Source organism: Suricata suricatta, chromosome 15 (assembly GCF_006229205.1).
Source record: "Suricata suricatta isolate VVHF042 chromosome 15, meerkat_22Aug2017_6uvM2_HiC, whole genome shotgun sequence".
Lineage (NCBI taxonomy): Eukaryota > Metazoa > Chordata > Mammalia > Carnivora > Herpestidae > Suricata > Suricata suricatta.
Window position 1 is genome coordinate 25,913,398 of NC_043714.1, and position 26,006 is coordinate 25,939,403.

Below are 26,006 nucleotides of genomic sequence, written 5' to 3' on the forward strand. Positions count from 1 at the left end.
GAGAGAGAGAGAGAGAGAGAGAGAGAGATTAATAGCTGGTGCCAATTTAAAAAGATTACGAAGGGGCTTATATGTGTATTTGCTTACGTTATTCCTAAGGCCAATTCTGATAAATCCTTCGGAAGCAAAAAGAAGATACAGCCATCTGTTAATGTGGATTCTGCTTCTAGGCTTCCAAATATTATAGCTGTCACCAGAGCAGCCAGCCCAATTGTGCGGGGGGTGGGGGCTGGGGGAGTGTTAGAGCCAACATCTGTACACTAAGTGCACCGCTAAACAGCAACAAAATCCTGGGGCCACCCCTCTCTGTTTCCTCGAGTGCTTTCTTTGGTCGGTCCTCCTTCTCCACTCCTTTGGGAGTTTCCCATTCTATTACGTAGGCGATAGGGTGAGAGGTCCCAGCTTTCATGATTGTGAGTGGTTTGGCTGTGTGTGTCCATGTGCGCACTTGTGCGTGTGCGTTGGGGAAAGCGAGGCGTGCTACAGGGGCTTAGAAAGATTAATTGACAATTTAAAACATTTCCGGAGCGTTTGAATGTTTATCTTAAAAGACAATCCCAGTCTCAAGTTCAGCGAAATGAACAATACTGATAAGGAAAATGAAGAGGGTGGGAAACCCACACAGTTAAATGGAGCTGTCCATCCAGCGGGCGTGACAGGGGAGCTCTCGGAGGAAAGGCGCTATGCAGAGAAAGTCCCTCTGGCTCTTCTCTCTCGGTCCACAATCTGGCAATGCTTCCTCCGTAAAAGCATTAGTAGAAAAGAAACCTGAAACCCGGAGGGGTAGCAGTCTTCGGGAGAGGTTTCCAGGCGCCCTCCCCGCGGCCGGGAGAGGTCCCTCTCCCCCCGCGATTGGCACGGAATGTGGTGATCCGGCCCGGGGCGGGGGATGACTTCATGCTACCGGAGCGCGGCGGCGGGAGCAGCTGCTGCAGCCGGCAGGTGGGGTGGGGGCCGCCGGAGCTGACCAGGCACTCAGTCCGCTCCGCGGCACTGCGGCCCCGGGGCGGCGGGCGTTGGGACTTGCGCTGAATCCTTCCCGAGAAGGTAAGCAGCCCGGCTATTATTAGCCTCCACCACGTCGCTCGGTTCTTTCCGCTCGGTTAGTAATGGGGTTTGCAATACACGGGGAAACCCAGAAACCTCTGCTGCATTCTGCAAAGGGAAAAGGAGCAACAACTGGAATTGAAATGTTAATCAGCCAAGTGCCTAAGATTGGAGGATTGGTGTTACTGGGCAAACAAAGAAGACGGTCAGCCTCTATACTTTTCAAGCTAGATAATCGACCGTTTCAATGCCAGACTCTCTTAGACATTGAAGAGGTTTCAAAATGTGAAATAATTGGAGTTGCACTTTTATCTTTCTACTTCAGCCTTCACTTGGTTATTTTCTGGTTTTGGAGCAGCAGGTCCTTGGAGGCAGCTTGATGAAGTAGTCAGAAATCTTTCCTCTCATGCCTTCCTCTGTCCTCTCTCTTCCTAGTTGTCAGGATGGGTCTGTGCCCATTTCAATGTCAAACACCTACTTCAATACTGAACCTTTAGTTAAGAGGCTCAGGTTAGAGGAGAAACTTATTTCTCTTATCTCCTGGAGTTCAGCTTGGGTTGAGCAGCACTTGTCTCTGCTTCTCCCTTCATTTATCATCTTCTCTCGTCATTTACTTCATTGATTTTCACCCCCCACCCTTTCCTCGGGACCGGGGTCCATTCACAGGCCAGCTTTTGTCAGCTCCTATCCACAGCCTCTATTCCATGACTGATTTTGTCAAGGACCTACAAAGGGCATTGCCCTACACCACTTTTAGTATTCTCTCTGTATATTGTTACTTGTATCCTTACCCAAAATATAAGGCGTGAAAAATCCTGCTTTTAGTCCAGTACCAACATGGATCCTGATAACTCCACTGTAGTAGTAGTCACTGCGGCTACATGAGGATTTTAAGGACAGCAGTATCTATTGGGGTGTGAGAAAGAGGACCATACTTGTATTTTTGCTCCCTGTACATAGGTGGAAGTACACATGTGAATGTGCCTATCCAGTTTTTCTTGAAGCCTTCTTATGCAGCTGGGTTGTAAGACACCTACCTGGGTAGGGTTTGGGGTAGGTACTCCCCAAAAAGCAAGCAGTGTTTTTGTCCTAGGATTCCCCAATAACCTCAAAAGAGTTCCAGAGCGGCTTTCCCCAGAGGCAGTCAGAAAGCCAATGCAGTTGGCCAATCTAAATCTCAGGTTATCTGAGCATCCTCAAGTCAGTTTCACCATTTAGGGGTTCTGACCACTTGTTCTAGGATTTCCCCCATATACCTCTTGCTGCTGAGCTCAAGTCACTTATTCTTGTTGCCACCTAGAGATGTACATTTGAATAATATGCTTTGAAATGGTTAAGATGGCTGTGATGGGGATTGCAAATGTGCCACTTCACCAACAGAGAATAGTTGCAATAAGCCGGACTGGGGCATCTGTGTGCCAATACTCTATTTAACAGGTGATCTGTCATCTTTAAATTTAAATTAGATAATCTGACTCAATAGCCATGTCATTTTATTTTAGCAACTTAAAATAGGAGATCAATGAAAAAAAACAGGCAAGGTTTATAGCTAAAAATTTATCTCTGCCTACCTTCCTTTTTATATATTGCTTTTAGATAAAGATATTGGTTCTGAAAAGTCATGTTCATCCCATTAGATATCATTATTGCTTTTCTGAATACAATTTCTCTTATAAAATACACTATAAAAGGATTTGAGTTGGCTTCTTTGTCTCTACCTTTAGTATATGAGGCAGAGGGAGTGGAGGAGGTGGGCAAATCCCAGTCCAAGTGGCTCACTTGGGGAACTCTTCCTGGATCATGAAAATCTCAGCATCATTTTTTTTTGGCTTGTTGTTGTTATTATTATTATGTGTTGAATGCAGTTTGGATTTGAAATACTAAAATTTTAAGATTCTGGGATTTTGAAACAGGCACACCAAATAGAAGAGGGAACAAAGAGCAAGAACAACAAAACCCTTTATTCTACTACCTTTCTTTATTAACCTTCAAATATTTAACTGTATAAATAATTATTTTGAATAATTGATAATAAATGTTAATGTAATAATTAATTTTAAAGAAATTATGAAATAGATTAGTACATTTGATCTTAATTACAATAAAAATTTCTATAATTTTGAGGTTTCTTTATTTTGACTACTAGCATATGAGAATATCCTAATAACAGTTAGACATTGAAATGTCTATTAGTTGGGTTTCTTAAGAAACTGAATTCTTTGGCAAGAAATGGATCAGACTAGTATTGCCTAAGCTGGTATCAGACCTGCCAGTAGCTTCATTGGTGAGATGAATTCACTAAGTTATGGACCTGCATTTGAGAAGCCTTTCTGGGAAGAGAGAAAATAAGTCAGAAAATTTAAATTTTCATTTCCGTGCAACTGAGGAAGATAAATAAAAAGGGATTTCTGAATTTGGGCTTTGTTATTTTGAAATAATTTTTTTTTCTGAGAAAAATATCCAAATACAGAGGCCAACAAAAAAAATATATGTATGACTTCATGACTGAAATTGATTTATGACTTTATTTCCTTTCCTTTAAATGCTTCCCAGGGAAAGGAAAAATTAATTGCCTGGGGTTCAAGAGTTGGAGGAGGAATGAAAAACAGGAGGATGTGCACTATTAGATGCCAAATGAAGTGCAGGCATTGCTGTAGATTTGACAAGATAGCAGAAGTCAATCTACTGCTTTCTAATAATGTAAAAAAAAACATTTAATTTAGTGGGTGGTCAGTGTTATCAGTAACTCAGTACAAATTTAGGAGTCAAAGTTGACTTCTCATAGCAAAAGGCATTTTCTGGTGCTACCTTATTTTCATTAGCTATAATTGAAATAAACTTATTCTGAGATTTTGAAACATGGAAAAGAAAAAATAGGAATAATAAAGCTAAAGAAGTATATTTCTATTTAACCAGTGTCTCCACTGAAAATAGTAGGAAAAGTACTATTTTGAAAGTTGTCAATGGCCTCCTAACGGCCAGATTTATGTAGTATTTCACCTTCTTCACTATGTCTTTATTTTTAAGTTCTCATCCATGTTCTTTTTAAATTAAATACTTGTGTTATTTTTTTTAACATTTATTTATTTTTGAAAGAGAGAGAGAGAGAGAGAGATTGAGAGCCCATGAGGGTCTAGGGAGGGTCAGAGAGAGAGGGAGGTAGAGGATCTGGAATGGGCTCAATGTTGGCAGCAGAGAGCTGGATACAGGGCCCAAACCCATGAGCCATGAGCTCATGACCTGAGCCAAAGTCAGATGCTTAACTCACTGAGCCACCCAGGCACCCCAATACTTGTGTTCAAAAGTATAATTAACAATTAATAAGCATCAGGCAATGAGATATCTCTTTACATAGTTTCTCAGTAATCCCCTTAAGCTATCATATGATCAGCCTAAACCAAGTGGTCTTTATTTCCAGTTTGTGCCCCATGTTGTCATGCATGTATGTCTTCATTTGTTCCTTTCACTCATTCTGTACATGTCAAAATCTTACTCACTCAGACACTGTCTATTCCATGAAGCTTTCCCCATACCCACTGTCTTTGCATCAGATAAATTTTCTCCATTCTCTAAATTCCTATTGCGCTTTCTGTCTTGGTCTACTTTTTAGTGTGAACATACCTTATTCTTCTAAAATAGCCTTGGGGAACATGGTATGTGATGGACAGCTTTTTATTACCTGCAACTCATAGTACAGTGCCTACTTACATACAGATCTTCTTCGGCTTATGATGGGCTTACATCCCAACAGACTCATTGTAAGTTGAAAATACCATAAATCAAATGTACTTAATACACCTAACCTACCGATCACCATATTTTAGCCTAGCCTACCTTAAATGAGCTCAGAACACTTACATTGACCTATAATTGGGCAAAATTATCTAACACAAAGCCTATTTTATAATAAGTATTGAATATCTAACAATTTATTGAATACTCTACTGAAAATTAAAAACAGAATTGTGTGGGTACAGAATGGTTGTAAGTATCAGTTGTTTACCCTCACAATCGCGTGGCTAATGGAGCTGTGGCTTGCTGCCACTGCCCAGCATCACGGGAGAGTATGGTACTGCTTCCTAGCCTGGGAAAAAATCCAAATACAAAAATTGAATTGTAGTTTCTACTGAACATGCAACTCTTTTGTACCATCATGAAGTTGAAAAAATCATAAATTGAACCATCCTAAGTCAGGAACCTTTTGTATATGCATAGACATTAAGTAATTTGATTTTAGTGAAGAAATTAGTTATTATTTCCCAGGAATATACCTCTACCTACTCTTCTCCATTAGCCAAGTTCATCTCCCAGTATGTATGCAAGTATTGTCTAGTTTTTAGAAACATTTATATAATAATAAATATAGTGAAAGCAAATTCAAATAATTATATTCAATAAAAGTTATTGTGAGCTTACATGTCATTAAATGTACATTAGCTTGTACATACTAATAGTATGCTAAGCTTAATAAAAACTTTAAAGGAGAAATTGTTATCTGCTTTAAACATGCTTGCATTTATTGAAAAAGAATAAGCAGAAAAAGTTACCTTACATATATAAGTACTTGTCTAGTTGCAAGGCACTCTGTAGGTACTTACATTTGTGGTATCAAATTTCAACCTTCTACTATCTGTTCACTTTACATTGAGGAAACTGAGACTCAAAGATGTCACCTAAATGTTTAGCAGACATTCTTTCCAAGTTACCAGGCTGCCCTTTGGAGTATTAAGAGTGAGGAAAGCATTATAAAAATGTAAGGTTGGAGCCATCAGAGTAATTTAAAATTGTTTTCTGATTAATCTTTCCAGTATTTCTTAAACTTTTGGGTCTTAACATCCCCTTTGATAATTCAGTAAAGGCTGTGCCTCCACTCCCCAAGTACACACACACACAAACACACAAACACACACACAATTTTGCATACAATTGCAGATGTCTAAGGACCCACTAAAGCACTCTTTAGCAAATGGTTTAAGAACATCTACTCCAGGCTCACTTTGATAATATATGTGTCCTTTATTAGCCCAGACATTTTTGGTACTTGAAAAGAGGTTCTCCTTCTATTGTTCTCCCTGCTTTTAAACCTAAAATGAGAGCTCTTCACTATCCCTGGCACAAAGGCGCTAAAGATGATTCGGAAGCAAGTGCCAGTGAGAAGAGTATTCAAAGAACCCTGATTCATGGAAAAGGAATCCCAGAAGGAGTTCTGAATATAACACATTCCAAATGATTTAGTTAGGGTTTTCCAATCAAACCTTTCTTTCTTTTTTCTTTTTTTTTTACAAAAAAAGAAACAGTTCTAGACTTAAGAGTACTGTAGTGCCAAATATGTAGAAGAACATTGCCAGAAATTGAGTGGTTTAATCTACTTTGAAACATTTTCAGTGTTCTTAGGATGGATGCATGTCTGCCTCAAAGTTACTATTTCTTTCTGGTAATTTTGTCTGCAGTAATGTATTTGCTTTTGCCAAGTTAGGAGAAGAAAGACAAATTCATCCCTCCTAAGTTCTAAAACAATTGCCAGCATAAAAGTACATTAAAAATTCTTAACTGATACTTGGAGAGACCAGTACAAGCTAGCATGATTCTCACTGATGCTATTCGAAGAAAAGTGTGACAACCTTAATCTAGAAAAAACAGAGATGGAGAGAAAGAAATCTCAGGAGGCCAACTTAGGCTGCTGCTTTCTTTACACTTCCCCAAATATGATAATAACTATATAGGCTCCTAAAATGAGGGCAACTTTATGGAAACTTCATAATATGCCTAATACTAGGTAAATTTATACTCTAAAATATAGTGGATTTGTATTATTTTATTGTGGTAAAATAGGATACTGTTGTAACCATTTTTAAGAGTACAATTCACTGGCATTAAGTACTTTGATAATGTTGAGCACCCATCACCACTATCCATTTTCAGAACTTTCTCACCATCTCAAACAGAAACTTTGTACCCATTAAAGAGTTACCCCTCATTCTCCCCTCCTCTCAGCCTCTGGCAAACTCTATTCTCTATGTGTATGGTTTTGCCTGTTATAGCCACATCATACAAGTTGAATCATACAATATTTGTCCTTTTATGTCTGGTTTCTTTCATTTAGCATAATGTTTCAAAGTTTATCCATGTTGCAACACATGTCAAAATTTCATTACCGTTTAAGGCTGAATAATATTTTATTATATAATAATAACATAATTATGTTATTTATATTTACATAATTATTATATTTCAATTATATTAATGATATTTAGCATAGACACTACCATATGACCTTTAGTAGATTCCTGGCAAGATGCACTAAGGATGTGCCATCATTTTATTCAATGAAAACCCACTGATAAATATTTATAAAGTTCCAAATTGTTTTGTGATTTTAAGGTATGTGGTAATGGGCACAAAAATATATGTCTTTACATGTTGGTGCTTTTACTTTTGTTTGAGTGTTTGTGTTGTTTTGCTATTGTTGTTGATGGTGCCAAGACCCAGGATTGGTGCTTCTCCTATTGATGGACAAATCCTTGGAGTGGTATTATTAGATCAGAGGTAATACATGCATGTTTATAATCTGAAAAAGTACATTGACTATAAAAAATCATAAACTTCTTCATAAAATAGTATTTCTGTATTTTCTGTAGCCATTTCTGTGTTGAAAATGAATGCAACTAATATAAAGGAATCCATTTATCATGATTTGAGCAAAGAAATATTTTCACTTTTTTCATTTCTAGTTCATGGAGGGAAAATACTATACATGAGTATTGACAGATTTCAAGTGTCTCAAATCTCATTTTAAAGATATTACGGAGTACATTACCATGTCAGTCAAGTCTTGTAACAACAGTGTAGAAAACTAGTAACATCTATAGCTAGCTTTTTTTTTTTTAAAGCTCCAGCAATGGGTCATTTGAATCCAGCCTAATCTAAAATTTGGTCTATTTTTGAGCTCAAATTTATGTACCTGCATTATAGTAAATCTTTTATTTTGTTGGTTTTTTCTTTTGTTTCTCTTTAGTATATTCTTAAAAAAATATTTTTTATGTTTACTTATTTTTGAGAGAGAGAGAGAGAGAGAGAGAGTAGGAGCCCAAGCAGGGTAGGGACAGAGAGAGAGGGAGACACAGAATCTGAGTAGGCTTCAGGCTCTGAGCTGTCAGCACAGAGCCCCCTGCAGGGCTCGAACCCACCAACCTTGAGATCATGACCTGATCCAAAGTTGGATACTTAACCAACTGAGCACCCAGGTGCCCCTGTAGTGTTTTCTTTTTAATTTATCCTGATGAGAATGTCATATTTAAGCTAAACAACAGAATATTGGTATATATGAAGTAAAACAAAATCAGCAAGCATTTTAACTACCTTTCTCAGAAGATTGTCTTGATTTGCACTATCCAAGAGGGGAGAAACAAAGAGCTTGCTAGGGATTGCGTCATGTTTTACCCTAATTAGACATTAACATGCTAAAATGTCAAGGATGAAGCAACATGTTTATAACATTTTTTAAAAGCTACTTAAAACTGAAGGGTTATAAGAACATAGATAGACACACTCTAGACATTTCACAAGAGGGTTTTAAGGTATGCTTTTTCTTTGGTTGACTGGGATGGAGAACCTATTAATAAACATTTCTCTATTACTTACTTTTGTCTTTATTGCTGCCTAATCAAACCTTCTTAAAAAAGCAGGCATAAAACAAAGAAGCGTTCTGACCTTTGCCTAAATAAGCAACAAGAACCTCACATCTTGATCAGTGCACTGCCGTGTTAATGAGATGAGGGTACAAACATTGGCGCTGCTGGTCAATGCAATCATAGCAGCAGTGCAACCTGCTTTGTTGCTTCTCTTCTGTACTGCGGAGTTTGACTACATAAACAGAGAAGTCTGTACTATCTTTAATGCTATTTCTTACACGCCTCTCCATGATTTTTCACACTCAGTTTCTCTGATAATTGAAATGTAGTGAAAAACAACCAGGGTGTTAATTCCATTTAGCCATTCATAAAACTTAATCCTGCTAGGACTTGTGAAAATAATGTTGAATCTGAATAGGTGGGTACCCCAAAGGAATCACTGAAATTAATCTGTCAGACTCATCAAGTCTAAATACAGATTTAAAGACCATCAAATATGGAATGCCTGGGTGGCTCAGTTGGTTAAGTGACCGACTTCGGCTAGGGTCATGATCTCACAGTTCATGGGTTCAAGCCCCGCGCTGGGCTCTGTGCTGACAGCTAGCTCAGAGCCTGGAGCCTGTTTCGTATTCTGTGTCTCCCTCTCTCTCTGACCCTCCCCTGCTCATGATCTGTCTTTCTCTGTCTCCCAAAAATAAACTAAAAAACATTAAAAAAATTAAAGACCATCAAAATTTAAATATCATAAAGATTTAAAAAAAAATTTAATTGGTATATATAACAATACATGAAAATTTTAGAAAAGTATAATTACACCTATGGGGCTTATTTACAAGGTAAGCTCACTGGAGAACAGTGTACTTTTAGAAGGATTCATTCTGAAAAGAATGTATTAGCATTTTTTTAACCACTGCCTTCCAAAATAAGTTGTGACAAATTACTGTTCATCCAAATTAATATCTCGTCTCAAGGAAGTGAGTTCAGGAGAAACTGCCTTCCAGTAATCTGTGCTTTCCTGCAGTGGATCAAGCTGAAATACAACAAGGCTGACATTCTTAACTATTGTAACACACCTGTGTTTACTAGGGTTATCTAATGATTAGTACACAAGAGTCTCAAATAACCTGAGAATGTCCATTGATAAAAGTTAGTCAACACATGGCTAGTGATCTTATAGAAGACAAATCTAAATTTCATTTTTTAAATCATCTCCATATCAGGGAACAACCTAGGATTGCAAAGCAAAGCATGAGACAGTAGTGTTTGGTATATTTTATTAAGTGTTTACATTTCTAGGGAGCTTAAGAGTATCATATACTATGGTAAGCACTCAGTAAATGTACAGTTAATTTCAAACCATAAAATGTCAGGAGCATAAAAATTTCTGCAACTCAATTGATTAGTTTCACATTTGACATTTATAAAATATTTGTTGAACAACAAAATAAATCAATACCATTTACTTTTGAAACCTGCTCCCCAACACAAAATAATTGCCATTCTACACATGTTCATTGTGATTATTTTTGTAGGTATAGTGGCGATGAATTATGAATGGGATTATCCTTCTCTCTTTCTTGCCAAACCATACTCCCTTCCCTCTGAGGTTTTGTAGGGTGCGAATTAGAGGTAAGGCATATTAAAGCTTGAGATCTATCTAGTAAGCACTTTAAGACATTCAGTCATACAATCTTTTTACTCAGGACAGGAAGACATGACATTACCCTTCTTTGTTTAACTACAATGGATTTTAAAAAAATTCGAAATGCAAGATACAGACTTTAATAATAAAATATTAGTCAGTGGTTCTTTTATGTCCATGCCTTTTTCAATTTCATTTATTGTCAAGAACACAGTGATAGAGAAAGCAAAATTTCAGTTGACTGAAGGTGTTTTCCACCTGTATGCAGGTTTGAGATCATCATCTTGTAACATCTCCACTGGGGCTTTTTAAAGTCAGTATTTCACCAGAAAAATTAAATCTGACTCTAAAATGACCTGACACTAAATAGTCATTGACTAAGCACAGGGACGTTAGCATTTTGGTTATCATTTTTTTAAAAAACCACTGACTTGTTTAGGCAAAAAACTTAAATGTTTGAATTTCTCCTTAAGAGATAAAAAGGAAAATGAAACCACATGGTAACATGAAATAATATAACAGTGTTATGAAAACAGAGCAATTGGGGTGCATGGGTGGCTCAGTTGGTTAAGTGGCCCACTTAAGCTCAGATCATGATCTCATGGTTTACGAGTTCGAGCCCCTAGTCAGGCTCTGTGGTAACAGCTCAGAGCCTGCTTCAGATTCTGTGTTTCCATTTCTCTCTGTGACTCTCCTGCTCTCTCCTGTCTCTCTCTCAAAAATAAATAAAAAAACAGTAAAAAAGAAGAAGAAGAAGAACAACAAAAAAAACAGAGCAATTGGGTTTATCTCAAAATGTTTGACTATAAAATTAATGTTTTTCGTTCAATTTGATAATTTTACTCAGAGCTCTCAGGCAGCTTTTGATCACTTTCAGAATCAATCAAAAAGCTCTACACATCATCTTCAAAGTATGCTGATCACTAGATCTTCCCCTTCCTTTGTTTGTGTGTTTATTTTGGGAGTTTTGGGTACCACTTAAGTTCAAATCATATATTTTAAGAAGTGAATTTGAATTTTGGATTAGAATGAGTTTGATTTACTAGCTTGATTTATCTTTAAGATTTACTAGCTAAATAACTTAGAATAAAAGTTACTTAACCTCCTTGAGTGGTTTCTTGGTTTTAAAATAGGAAAAGCACAGGGTTGTTGTGAAGATTAAAGAAGATACCATGGAAGAGAATTTAGTGCAGTGTTTGAAATAAATGTTTTCAATTTCTGTCATTTTAATTCTCATGGGCAACTTATAAAAAGACCTCATTACCACAACTTTCCCCAAATGTTTATGAACTCCTTTCCTACCTCTCCCATGTTAGTTAAAATGACCTTGAACCTCACGGGAAGATGTCTCTGTGCATGTAATGCCACTGGTGGGAGAGGTTGAAGCCAACGCAAAGCAAAGTTGTCAGGCTCTGATCTGGCAATAGCTGTGGGAATTAGACTTAGCTTCTATTTTTAAGTCTACAAGTCATTGATTGGATGATCTGGAAAAAGTCAGTGTTGGCTATTAATTTTGTATCTTATTTTCTTTCTAAATTTTACTGTATGTATAATCAATCTTGTCACTAACTCATTACCAGAAAGGATATTAAGATTTTTGAAAAAGGGTGTTGACGTCAGAAGCAAGTGTCAGATAAAATGGGAAATCACCCTTACTTAAAAGCAACAATAGACATTTTTTCTTTTTTCTTTCTTTTCTTTCTGTTTTTTGGTAATATAGTATGGAAGTTCCTGGGAGAAAACAACTATTGAAGAAATTTCTTATTGTGAAAATCATTAAGTTGTCATAAAGTAAAATTAACTCATAACTCCATTGTACATCATATACCAAGGACTCTTTTTAGTATATGATATCTTTCTATTTTATTGAAGCTCAATGAATTTAGAGGGAACATATAAGCATTTTAATATGCAAGGTCTTGTTTATTACTATGTGCTACTGATTAGATGTGATCAACAGTGGCACCTTTAAACTGTGAAATTAAAAAAAAAACCTTAGTGTGAAAACTTTGGTAGAAACATTGCTTAAAAAAATTGCATGTTAGTAAACACACATGTTTTAGTATGATAAACTCTGGGCCTTAAAAAACACATAATTTAATATTTTTTCTAATATGGCTTTTTGTTATTAATATGAGTCGTTTTGGTTTAAAGAAACCAGTACAAAAACTGTCTGGAGCTTGTGTTTAATATGTGAGCCACACTTGTTCACAGGTGAGGATTGAGTGGTGATCATTACCCAAATTTGCAATAGTTAATTCTGGTTGGTAGAGTCTACTCATGTGTACCTGGGAATAGATTAACTTTATTCTTTCAAGTATGAGCAAGTTTGTCCTAAATTTCCAGACCCATATTGTTAATCCATGTTTGGATACTGAATTCATTAGCTATTCACCAAAGGCTTGGGGCATAGATTATTGGTATAGTCTGATTCTAAGATGAGGTATTATAAATAATGAAAATACCTATTTTAAACATATAGGCACAAACATATATACATATATATTATAGATAAATGTATATACTTTATATGTAGTATATATTAATTATATTTAATCAATAATGTGTGAATATATATGCATATATATGCATGTATATGAGTATAGTTTCATGAACATTTTCCTTCTATTTCAAATATTTGATTACATTATAGTTGGATTTCATTTAAAATAAACAGACAAGTTCTCGGAGAAGCATTTGAGCATCCTTTGTTTCCAGAGTCAAGTTTTAGGAAAAAAAACCTGATCTTTTCACTGGATATTAATTATTCAAAAGTTAAAAGGATATTTTAAAAATTTCAAAGTGATTCTTTAATATATGAATATGTATTTATGCACATCAGATTGATATATATGTGCATTTCTTTAAATGTTTATTTCTTTAAATGTTGTTAAATTTAATCTTACTGAATTATAACTCCTATTCAATTATGTGAGAATAGTAGTAGAGTTGCCCATCAGCTTGCAACATACTCCCATTCTAATTGATTATTTTTTATGTATTATGTTCTCTGATCGTTCATCATCTTTTCTGCATTAAAAATGTGGTTTAGAATGCATAAAACATATTCTTCCATATTGGTATTGCATGTTATAATTTTACAGTGTCCCACAAAATTTTAATTTAGTGTGTTCTCATTTTACCAGTGTTTCGGAACAGAGACTTATCCCATTGAAAATCATCAGGTCTATCTATTCATTAGGTATTTGTTGCTTTTTCTGTTAGAAAATGAGTAGGGAAAGAGAGGAAGAAATTATGCACTCTGAACATTTTAGTTCTTTTTCTGTACTTACAAGAAACATGAAACATGAGAGTGGCAGTTACATAGCCCCAAATTAGGATATAGGCCCAATATACTATAAGTTTTTTCAAGTAAGAGAACCAAATTTGGTTGGGCAGTTATTTCAGTCTTCCTCATCACCCTAACACAGGTAGTATAATATTAACTAGATTTTTAAAATAGCCATTGTTGATTAATGATGTCTATTTTTGGGTCTGCTTCATTTTAACTGTTTTATAACACTTTTATACAGAGGCTTATATTAACAAACACTATAATCTGGATTATTGGGTTTCCTCCTGCTTTATACCTGATAGTTCTGTAACTTAAAAGTACTTAAAAAGGCCAAATCTCTCAATTAGAAAATATAAGCAATATAAAAGCAATGTTTAAAAATTAGGTCTGGAATACATTTACCTTAATGTTTAAGACATTATCTTAATTATCTTAATCTTAATTAAGATTATCATAATCTTAATCTTAGATGTATGTTTGGACAGTTTATAAATAAAAGTAATATGACTAACGATGTATTAACTGTACTATCAGAAATTCCCTTGAAAGCCTTTCTAGAACACAAATATGATACTTTATTTACTGTTAATTTTATTAACTTATTGAAGTGTTATATGTGAACTATTTCATATAAACTACATCAATTATACTAGTTTAGGAATTTTAATTCAGTCTGTAAATATGCTAACTTCTGTCAAAATTTCTCTAACTTTAGGGTCAAAATTAATTTGAAGGTTATTGGTGGTGTTATTCTGGTTTCTAATAACGGCCATCTCAAATAAATGCATTACCAAGACAAAAATGTCCCTGGCTTAATGTTTCTGGACTATTAATCACATCCTGGGATGTCTCATAGATATCAGTAAAATGATATATTTTAGAGCAGAGCCTCTGAAATGACTTCTCAGTTGGCAGGTAACCTTTGACAATAAAATATCATTAATATTCCATTCTGTAAATCATTATACCACACAAATGTGATCTTAATAAATGACAGGTGACTATTAATGCTTAATCATTCTCCATATGCCTATTACCAATTATTAACAGAATACTGAATAAGCAACAATGCTATAGTATTTATTCAGATTTTTATTTAAAAAATTGTAATCTGTATTTCTATAGTGCTTATATATCTACCATTTCACTTAAGTTCAAGTAGGCTTTCTCAGGCTTTTGTGTCAGCTTTTAAGTGGAGCAGCCCTTATTTACCATTTTTCATCTAAAAATAATAAATAAAAATTTACATGGCCTAATTAAATATAAATATTAGACAACCTAGAAACAGTTTAAATATTCAAACAGACAATAACAAGGATATCTTTTAAAACACTAATTTCTAGGGGCGCCTGTGTGGCTCAGTTGGTTAAGCATCCAACTTCAGCTCAGGTCATGATCTCATGGTTTGTGGGTTTGAGCCCCATGTCAGGCTCTGTGCTGACAGCTAGCTCAGAGCCTGGAGCCTGTCTTTGAATTCTGTGTCTCCCTCTCTCTGACCCTCCCCTGCTCAGGCTGTCTGTCTCTCTCTCTCAAAAATAAATAAAAACATTAAAAAGTTTTAAAAAACCCACTGATTTCTATTATATTTCTTTAGGTTATCTATAGTGAACTTTTTTTCACTCATCCACATAATAGCTCACCTAAAAGCTTCACTGTTAATTATTTTAAGATGCTTAAAAAAGGAAACAATATATAAACTAATAAATTAAAATTTCATTTTTGAGAATATAGTTCATGAGGAGAGGAGAATGTTAAATAATAAATGAAGCATATTGGTTTTGAATATCACATATATAGAGGGAAAAGACCCAAAGAAAATTTAAAAATCAATTATCAATGATTAACTCAAGAAATAGTCAGGGTGATTTTTACTTCCTCTTGATCTCATTTATTATTTCCAAACTCATTGTAATGTGTATGTATCACTTTAAGAACTGTTTAAGAAATATGTTGGTTTGGATGTGTTTTGTAACATCTAACCATTGCTAGGTGTTGCTAAAATGTTCAATTTTTTATATTGATTTCTAGAAATTTATGCTAGAGTAAGGAAAGTAACAATGATAAATTAAAAATTTAAAGTACTACTATTTTCAAGACATTTTATATCCATTCTCCCATTGGATTATCTCAACTCTCCAGAGTCGGTAGAACAAGGATTATCTTCTTTTTGCAGAGGGGAAAACTGAGTTCATGGTGTTTAGCAGTTTGCCCACTTAAGGAGTTCCCAGACTTATTAAGTGACACAGCCAGAATTCAGACTTGTTTCATGATGCGATCAGTCTAGTGTTTTCGCCTGTGCTATGAGATCTGGCCATGTTTAAGAGTAAGCATGATGGGCTCCTGGATGGCTCAGTCAGTTGAGTGTCTGTCCCATTATTGATTTCAGCTCAGCTCAGGATCCTTGGGTCATGGGATTGAGCCATGCATTGGGCTCTGCGCTGAGTGTGGAGTCTGTTTGGGATTCTCTCTCTCTCTCTCTCTCTCTCTCTCTCTCTCTCTCTCTCTATGTGTGTGTGTGTGTGTGTGTGTCTGTCTGTCTCTGTCTCTCTCTCAAAAGAAAAAAAAAAGCAAGCACGAAAACGGAAAATATGCTTAGATCTACTCCTGCTTCCATTTTGTCTATAGACCTCACTGGAGCCTGAACAAGGAAAATCTACATGGATTACTCTCATCAACTCAAAGAGGTAGTCATGTTAAAAAGCTTATAGGTTTAATTAGAAAAAAAAGTCTATATTGTCTGTTTTTTTCCACCATATTCCAGTTTGTGCATTTGTGATTATCAACTTCTTTTCTAGAGAACCATGCCTCCTACCTAAAGGATTCCATTGCTTAATAAACAAACATTGATGATGCTCATGGCTTACCTAAGTTAAATAATACACTAAACTTGTTTGCATTGACAGAATGCTGACATTCATGAGAATATATCATTTTATTCACACACACACACACACACACACACACACACACACACACAGACACTCTTACTAGGTGAAAGTTAAGTAGTAATTTTTGCTCTTAAGTAGAACATAATTTGCAACCTAAATGGAGCCCTTGCCACATATCATTTTAAAAGGTAATAACTAAAATTCACAGAAAATTCTCTTCCGTAACTACCCTGGACACTTCTAATGCATTTCTACTAACTTTCTGTTAGGTATAAAATTATTTTAAACAAGTCATTTATAAGATCTGGCTTAGTATTTTTGTGCTTCTGAAATATCACCACTATAATCTACTTTTTAAAATAGTCTGACACCTACCAAGTACTCTTTCACCTCCTACAAGAAAGCAAGAAAAAGAAAGCATTTATGTTTTTAATTTTAGTGAAGGGTTCTTGATTTAAGAATTAGTCATTTGCTGTCATTTGAATTTCAATTCTTCTGTAAGTACTTGAGGTTTGTTCTATAGGACTTTTCCATAGTTTTCACATATATCACATTAATTTCATCTTTAAATTAAGATTAAAAAATAAAGTTTATTTTCTACTATTTCTTAGTTCCCTTCATTTCAAATATCCAGTACCTTCTCAAAAACAACATTATGGTTTTGAACTGTTTATCAGCAACAGATAATGCCAGGAAATGGCGATTCTGGTTTTCAGTTAAAAAATTAATAAAATGAAAAACTAAAGGAATAAGTACTACAAAAAATATTTCCCCTCCATTTAGCTAATCAGCTATTCACACTAATGAAGATTAGATTTTGAGACTATGGAGCCAAATACTAAATGTTCTACATAATTAGAGAAGTGAAAAATAACACTTACTTTGCTTACTCTGTGCTAAATGCTGTTCTTTTTTTATTTTCCCCTAAATGCTGTTTTGAAACTAAATAGATTCCCCCTCACAGCAATCCTAAGAAGTAGGCACTGCTATTACCTATTTTACAGATAGGTAAACAGACACACAAAACAATGGAATATAATAATAATAGAAGTAAGGCACAGATACTGTATTTAAAACCAGTTTAAAGTGTTTAAAACTTGTTGTAATGAATATAAGGGTTTTGATCCCTATTATTTGTTATTTGCACATTTACTTGCTTATGGAAAGAAAGGGAGGTAGGAAAAAAGGTAAAGGAGGAAGAGTTGGAGGCAGGAAAGATGTCAAAATTCTGCCAGCTTGTTTTTACTGTGTGCTATATAATGAAGTTCAGTTTAGGCTCTTGTAGCATTTTCAATACAATAAATAATTTTAAATTTCCTCCAGTGAAATCTCTGGTAATATTATCAGATGGAGACAGCCAGTGAGTTTCTATGTACTTGTAATCATAATTGAAATGTTATAGCAGTCTCATGTTTGGAACAAAAACAATTCTGTTAATTTTCACAGTAATACATCTATCTTTTCTTAAAATTATAATCAGGGTTTTTTTTTTACCCTCAACACACAGCTAATTTAATTTTAGTACCTGCCCTTTTTAAAAAAAGCCCAGGGACGGCGGGGGGAGGGGGGGTGGCTCAGTCGGTTAAGCATCCAACTTCGGCTCAGGTCATGATCTTACAGTACGTGGGTTCAAGCCCCGTGTGGGCTCTGTGCTGACAGCTAGCTCAGAGTCTGGAGCCTGTCTTCAAATTCTGTGTCTCCCTCTCTCTCTGAACCTCCCTTGCTCACACTGTCTCTCTCTCTCTTTCTCTCTCTCTCTCTCTGTCTCTCTTTCTCTCTCAAAAATAAATAAAAAACATTAAAAAAATTTTTTAAAAAGATTTTTAAAAAGCCCAGGGGCACCCGAGTGGCTCAGTCTGTTAAGCGTCTGACTTCAGCTCAGGTCTTGATCTCATGGTTTGTGAGTTCGAGCTCCGTATTAGGCTCTGTGCTGACTGCTTGGAGCTTGGAGCCTGGAGCCTGGGGCCTGGGCCTTGGAGCCTGCTTCTGATTCTGTGTCTCCCTCTCTCTCTCTGCTCCTCCCCTGCTCTCTCTCTCTCTCTCTTCTCTCTCCCTCTCAAAATAAACATTTAAAAATCTTAAAAAGATAAAAATTAAAATTTTTAAAAGTCCATAAATTTTAGTAAGACTTTAAGTTAGGGTTAAATCATAAGAAAATTAAAGTTTAAAATCTGTAACAGAAAGGATGCATACCATTCCCATCCTGTGCCTACCTTTGTTCATTTCCACCAGAACTTTTCCAACAAGAAAGAAGAAATTATTCTGATTGGTCAGATTTAATGGAACATTCATTGAGCCACATTTTACTGTTAACTGCATAAAGTTCCACAGTAATAGTTCTCACATTCTTTCTTGAGAGCAAATAAGTGGAGAATCCTTGAAAGCTAGACCTCAGTCTCTTCTCTCTTGCATGCCTTGCACCAGAGGGTGATTAATCCAGCAGACAATGGACCCTTCTGTCTTTTACTGGCTGTTTCCATGCAGATAAATCAAGCTCTGTTTGAGCCTGGAAAATCTTACATGCTTTCTTATCAATTTCTTCCTTCAGTATGTACTTAGAAAATGATATCACACCTCAAATAAGCCTTTACCATAGCTCTGAACTCAGGGTCAACAGGAAGTAATCCCAAATCTCAGAGGTGTTCTGTATCTTAATAGAAAATTTGTATTTATAGTTAACATATACTCTGGGTCATTCACATAAGTTCTTGTGTAGTTAGAAACTATTCCTGTCTTCAAGTGCTTAAAGCCAGGATAAATACAGATTTTAATCAACGTGATTTAGAAATTATATTATGTGTTTGTTATGTACTAGCCACTATCCTAAGTACTGGTGTGTTAGAGTGGTTATAAACCACACTGATTTTCAGCAAGATTGTTAAGAAAGGGTAAAATTCAAACAGTAAAGGGGTAAGAAATAATACGTAAAAAACAAATGTCAGCTTAATATGCATGATTGGCATTTGGGGATAGAAAAAATCTAATACAGGAACTTTAAGATTAATGATGTATTGTCACTCTACTTGAAATTCGTTTTATTTAAAACAAAGTCAGCAAATCATTAACAGTAATTATGCAACTTTGTAGGTTCTTTTCTTTTTTTTCTTTCTAAGATTTTATTTTTAAGCTATCTTCACACCCAACATGGGACCCAAACCCACAACCCAGAGATCAAGAGTCACACGGTTCACGTTCAGAGCCTGCCAGGTGTCCCTATTATCTCTTATTTTTTAAAAACAGGGTGCCTTGGCTCATGACGTGTGGGCATTTTAATATTTTGAGAAACCAGCTTTAAGAATTTTGGAAATTAGTTTTTTTCATTAATGAAAATTCTAATATTTGTGCATCAGTTTTATTTTATGCCTCTAAAGTTGGAGGAAAACATTCCAATTTTAAGTCACAAACCAGTATATTGTCTGTTGATTCTAGGGTTCCAAGTTTTATTACAAGAAATGGTAGGTGAGAGGAATCTTCATCTTGAAAACACCAAATTTGAATTCTGAAACATTTTTTGATTGGTGAATACATGTTAGTGTCACAGCATCACATCCAATGAAACAGGACATGGTCAAGTTTTTATCAGCACTCATCCAGCACAAGGTTTGGATAATATAGTAGGTTTTTAACTACCTTTTCTCCTGCTCTCTGACATGTAGCCTCCAACTTTAAAAGTATTTTGATTTATGCACCATACATTAAAAAATACTGATCATATATAATATTCCAGGTACTACACTGGTCACAAGGGGGTCAAGATGACTAAAACAAGTCATGGCTTCTAAGGATTCTCCAATGTAATGAGCTTTTGCTTATTATTCAAGTGGCATCAATTTAAGCAACCAAAAGTAACAGGGATTTAAGGAGCATTCATATCATAATTAAATGTAGATTGGGCCAGAAGATTTTTCAAAAACCAGGTTTAACAAAGAAAGCAGAAGAATGTTCTTTGGCTTTCCCCTGGACGAGCAGAATTATCTATCTTTGGGATGTAATAATAGAAGTCAGTGAGTAATGCATCAACTACAGCCCTATGGGAACAAAAATGAATGATATTTTCTCCTTCAGCCATTGACTTTCAACAGACATACATAGTCAAGCCACTTTAACTTACTCTGCCAAGAAATCACCAGAAAACAGCAATGATGGTAGATGCTGACTATTTACTGCCATGGGGTTGAGAAAATTAGTGAGCTGCATTTCACTACTTGTCACGCATTTTGACATCTTTGAACAGAAAGTGCTGTTTAAATAGAAAGAGCATTTTCGGCTGAACTGCTGTTAGTCATCCCTGTGAGGAAATGACCTATCAAGTAATAGACCAAAGTATAGGAGAAGTGCCATGATACAAGATTGATTTCTGCTAAAGAGACCTTAAAGTAACTGTGTGTTTCAATTTGTGGTTGTTTACAATCATTTGTAAATTACCATGTAAATTACCAATATAAAAAGCTATTTGGATCCACTTTCCAGCACAATTTCCTGGGCATTCTCAGTCCCTCCCTACCTTCTCTTTTGTCTCTGTCTCTTGAACAAGAAGGAGAGCAATGGGTCTCAAGCTTTAGTGTGAATCAGGAGATTAGAAGGCTTGTCAAAACAATGATTTGGAACCCCACCTGATAATTTGCATTTCTAACAAGTTCCTAGGAAATACTTTTTTGCTGGTACACATTTGATGAAACACAGTTCAAATTAAAAGGATTAGGAGATTTGGGAAGAGGAATGAGAGACCTTGGAAAGATGAAGCCAGTCTCAGATCTTGCTTACCAACCCATCCCAGCTGTTGGGAAGAGAATTGCTCCTGCCCAGCGGATCCTACTGAAAGTAAATGGCTCTTCTCTGAGTAGGTGGTTGAATTAGGTCAGCACGTAGAGCCCTCCTACTCTTCCCACTCGCAAGCCCAGGTTTACAGTTTAATAAGCCATTTAACCTCTCTTTGCTCAAGTTTTCCTCAGAGTAGTAATGATAATTTTTCTTCTCTGTTATTAAAAAATAAGATAAACAAAAAACCCCACACAAATCCTTTGGTACTTTCCCTTCATTGACAATTCTTTGGATTTATTTATCTACTACTCTGATGTAGTAAAGACAAGATATAAAAATTTAGCAAAACCTCTCTTCAGGAAGATTTTAGGCTTTTTAGATTAACAATTTAGCTAAAAGTACCAAATATCTGTTCTTTGCTGCCTGGGGCTAGAACTTGTCTCTCCCTAAGAGGGAAGGAGCTGCTAGGGTATAAGTACTTAAAGAGATTCTCTTAAAAACCCTATCAAATCTGCACCCCTTCTGCTCTCACCATCTCCACTTTAACCACTATTCTTTTTAAGGTCTCCACACCAGGAACACCAACCCCCTTGCTGTGTTTTCAAAAAACAGTACTCTCCCACCCAAAGGTCCTGTCATTTACAAATTCATCTGCTGGAAATGTCCTAGAAAAGTAATCCATATGCACACAACAAGAATTTTATAATGGGGGGTGTAAAAATAGGATAAAACTACCCTTAAGTCTCTGCTCAGATGTCACGTCATCAATGAGGGCTTAATTATTCCATAAAAAATAACTTTTGCACATGAACATGCAAGTGCACAAATTTATCCTTGCACACATTAATGCATGCTCTTTTCCTATTCCTGATATATTTCTCTCCATACATTTATCTCTATCTGACAGATAATATATTTTTGTACTGGTTAATTTACTGTCTCCTTTACAGCTGGAATTCCATGATGGTAGACTCTTGGTTTTTCATTGCAGAACCTACAACAATTATTTGCATATAAGAGCCACTCAGTCTTACCACATATTTCTAGAATGAACAAAAGAAAGGTGACATATTCTTTTTAAAAAATTTTAATGTTTATTTATTGTTGAGAGAGAGAGACAGAGCATGAGTTGGGGAGGGACAGAAAGAGAGGGATACACAGAATCCAAAGCAGGTTCTAGGCTCAGAGCTGTCAGCACAGAGCCTGATGCGGGACTCAAACTCACAAACCGTGAGATCATTACCTGAGCTGAAGTTGCATGTTTAACCGACTGAGCCACCCAGAAGCCCTGGAAGGTGATATATTCCTACAGTAGATTATCCACTGCAAATTCTGGAATCTCTTGTGTTACTTACTCAAAAGATTCTCATACTCCAGTTCTACTTAACTATCGACACTTCTTTAGAAGCACCATTGCTCATTATGCGTGCTATTGCCTCTGCCTTGAATGTTCATTTCTGAAACTTTTTGTTGTTTTTTTACAATCCTATGTTTTCTTTAAATAACACATCAGATGTACTCTTCTCCAAAATTTTTCGTAGTAAACTTGTTCCCCTTCTGATTGAAACCTCTGTCTTGGCACTTAACCTACTCATATTATTGTCTGTCTGGAAAGTCATCCCCGCTTTACTATGGACCACTTGAAAACAAGGTCTGTTCACTATTTCTAGCATCAAAAGCACAAGGCATGAGTGCCTGGCATATGGCAACTGTTCATTAATGTTGAATAAATGAACAACAATCCTCCTTCCCCCCACCATCATGATAAGCTACTCTTCATTTCTCTATACTTCTAAAATTGCCCTGGAGGTATGAAAGTAATAAGGAATGTTCGTGAAAGTCAAGAGAATAGACATCTATGACAGTAACCAGTCTGAAGATCAACCAAGTCGGTCTCAAAACTAGAGTAATTCTCAAACAAGGACAAAGAGAGTGTCATTTAAGTTCATCCAGCTAGGGGCAGTAAGACGCTGGTGTCCACACCGCCAAGAAGAAAGCCACTGCCATATGAAACGTCTAATACTAATGGCAGTGTATATCATTTCTCAAGTATGTGGTAGTAGATCATGAAACTCCTCAGAAAACCTGCTTTGGGACTTTTTCTCTTCAGGTGTCACTTGGTATGTGGTGAGGTAATACATTAATTTCACTACTTAATTGGAAACTATTACCCTAGGGAAAGAAACAAGACCCTGATCTTGTTTCTACAACAAAATATCACCAACTGAGTATCTTATAAACAACAAAAATTTATTGTTGACAGTTCTGGAGCCTGGGAAGTCCAGGATCTAGGTGACAACATGGTCACCTTCCCTTTGAGGTTCCTAAGCTGGTACCTTCTCCCTGTGTCCTTATATGGTAAAAGAGGAAGGGCTCTGTCTAGGGCCTCTTTATAAAGGCACTAATCCTATTCATGATGGTCCCACCTTCATGACGTCAGCAACTCCCAAAGCTCCATCTACTATCACTATCACATTGGACATTAGGATTTCAACACATGAATTTGGTGGGTACAGAAACATTCAGACCATAATAGATACTTAAGAGTCAAAGCTTGTTCTAAAATTCATAGCCTGGAGATGTTCAGCTGGTATGTGACTTAGTCTTTCCTATTTGAAGATTAAAATGACCCATCTCATCAGACAGATCCTGCATACAATTGAGAAGAAACAACTGTGCATTGTAAGTGAGAGTGTTTGCCTTGGCAGAAAGGTGTTGTATTTGTTTCTCCTATGAATGTATTATGCAGAATATTAATAAGAATTTACATACAGGGAAATCTAAAGCAAAAACAACAGACAAAAAAAGTGCAGGGAAATAAGGTGAGTGAGTATTGAAAGGTAGAGGTGGTATATTGGTGGGCCTGGAAATCAATTGTGACTAATTTAAGTTGATTAAGCATAGCATAGAAAATGGGAAAGAAAGGTTGGTGAGATCTACTAACAGACAAAGCAAACAATTTTTTCAATAGAAACATTTGTACTTTATCAAAGAAGAAAGCCCATACATGATAAGAGATTGAGAAAACAAGTACAGCAATTCCTTTGTCAGAAGGCTACATCAGAGGTGAAAATGAGAACTCTACCTCAATGAAAGCAAACAATCATTGTTAGGAAATGACTGTTGTATAGAATGAGAAAAAGCATGAACTGGAAAATGAGAACTTCCCTGGTTTATTCATAAATAGTTGGACTCAGTTTACCTTGTTTCTTTTATTTCTTGGGAAGTGGTCAGTATATTTTCATTATAGTAATAGTATTTGTTGTCCCTCACCTGCCTTAATATATGGAATATTTAACATCAATAACTGATTACTTAGTTTTGTCATATTTTTCTTGAACTAGGGTTATTTTAAAATGGCAGTAAACAAGCTATGGCCTCCAGGCCAAATCTATGCTTGAGCTAAGGATAGTTATTATGTTTTTAGAAGGTTGTAGGAAAAGAAAAAGAAAAAAAAGAGTATTTGATAGAGACCTATATAGATCACAAAGACAAAAATATGTGTTACCTGGAGAGTTCAAATTTTAAGGGATAAAATTAATATTCACATTCATTTTATACATATAAATGAATATAATAATGAGTAGCAAATGAATATTATATACACAGTTCTATATATATAATGAATATTATATACAAAGTTCAATATATATATTTAATTATATACACAGTTCAATATACGTATATATGCACAGTTCAGTCTGTTGTAAGAGAGCAATTTTGTTTTATACACTGTAGGATTTCACACCCTACAGGGTAGATTGCTGGATAAGAAAAAGAGGAGAAAAATAACTGGTTTTGTACTTCACTGGGGTCAAGAAGAAAGAGAAATCAGGCAAATTGACTTCACTTTTGCAATTATAATACCACAGAAGAAAACGAAGTAAAAAATGTAAACCTTATTATAGGAGATACATAGATGGAATGAATGAAAAAGGCAATGAAAGTGTATAAATCACTTCTTTAAGAGCTCTGATGGTACAAAGAAAGTAAGAAAGGTAATGTAGGTCCCTGTGAGTATTGGTAGATTGTCTTTCAATCTGAGTGAGATTTCTTTGCTACCCCTGCTGCTCTTCCCTGCCCCAAGCAAGTGTCAGACAGGATGAAAACTATCTTTGAAGCCCTTGCTGATTTGTTAAGAGAGATGTTGAACAAGTAGACCCACAGACACACATACATAGATATGTACATCTCTTTTGGATGGTAGTACATAATAATTTTTTCTGTTTTTGTGTGTAAAACACTTCAAACATGCTCCCTCTACTCAAATACCCATAGGGCCAAGCAAATTGGGCCAGGTAATATATAAAAGGAACAGACCTGTGGCAAACTGGAGAGAATGTGCCCTTCCTAAAAGAACTAAAAAAATATTAAATTTAAATGAAAGAAATAAGTATTTAGAAGTCACTAGTTTTCAATCTGTTCTCTCTTTCCCATTAACCATACCTCTTTTCTTGGCAACTGAAAGGAAAGAAGGACATCTTTCAGTTGTTACCTTTCCTGAAATGGTTCATTCTATCCCAATTTGACCTATCCTCAACATACTTCTACTTCCCCTATGACCTTGTGAATCCAGCTACTATCTCCATGTAACTTTCCAAACTCCTCTCAATGACAAATAATATTCTTAATCACCATTTGTTGATTACTTAAATACACACTAATTCGTTTTCAGTGGCATTTAACCCTCATAAATATTGCTTATATTTTACCAATAAAGAGACTTAAAGAAGGTAATTTGT

General features: G+C 35.6%; 1 protein-coding gene across 1 annotated transcript in view; it reads left to right on the plus strand.

Annotated features, from left to right (window-relative positions):
* Positions 1–919: 919 nt before the first annotated feature.
* Positions 920–26,006, plus strand: part of PKIA (cAMP-dependent protein kinase inhibitor alpha) — a 94,778-nt gene continuing 69,691 nt past the window's right edge. The window contains exon 1 of the mRNA XM_029923872.1: positions 920–1,047. The gene's annotated coding sequence lies outside the window, so the exon portion shown is untranslated. The remainder of the gene's footprint in view (positions 1,048–26,006) is intronic.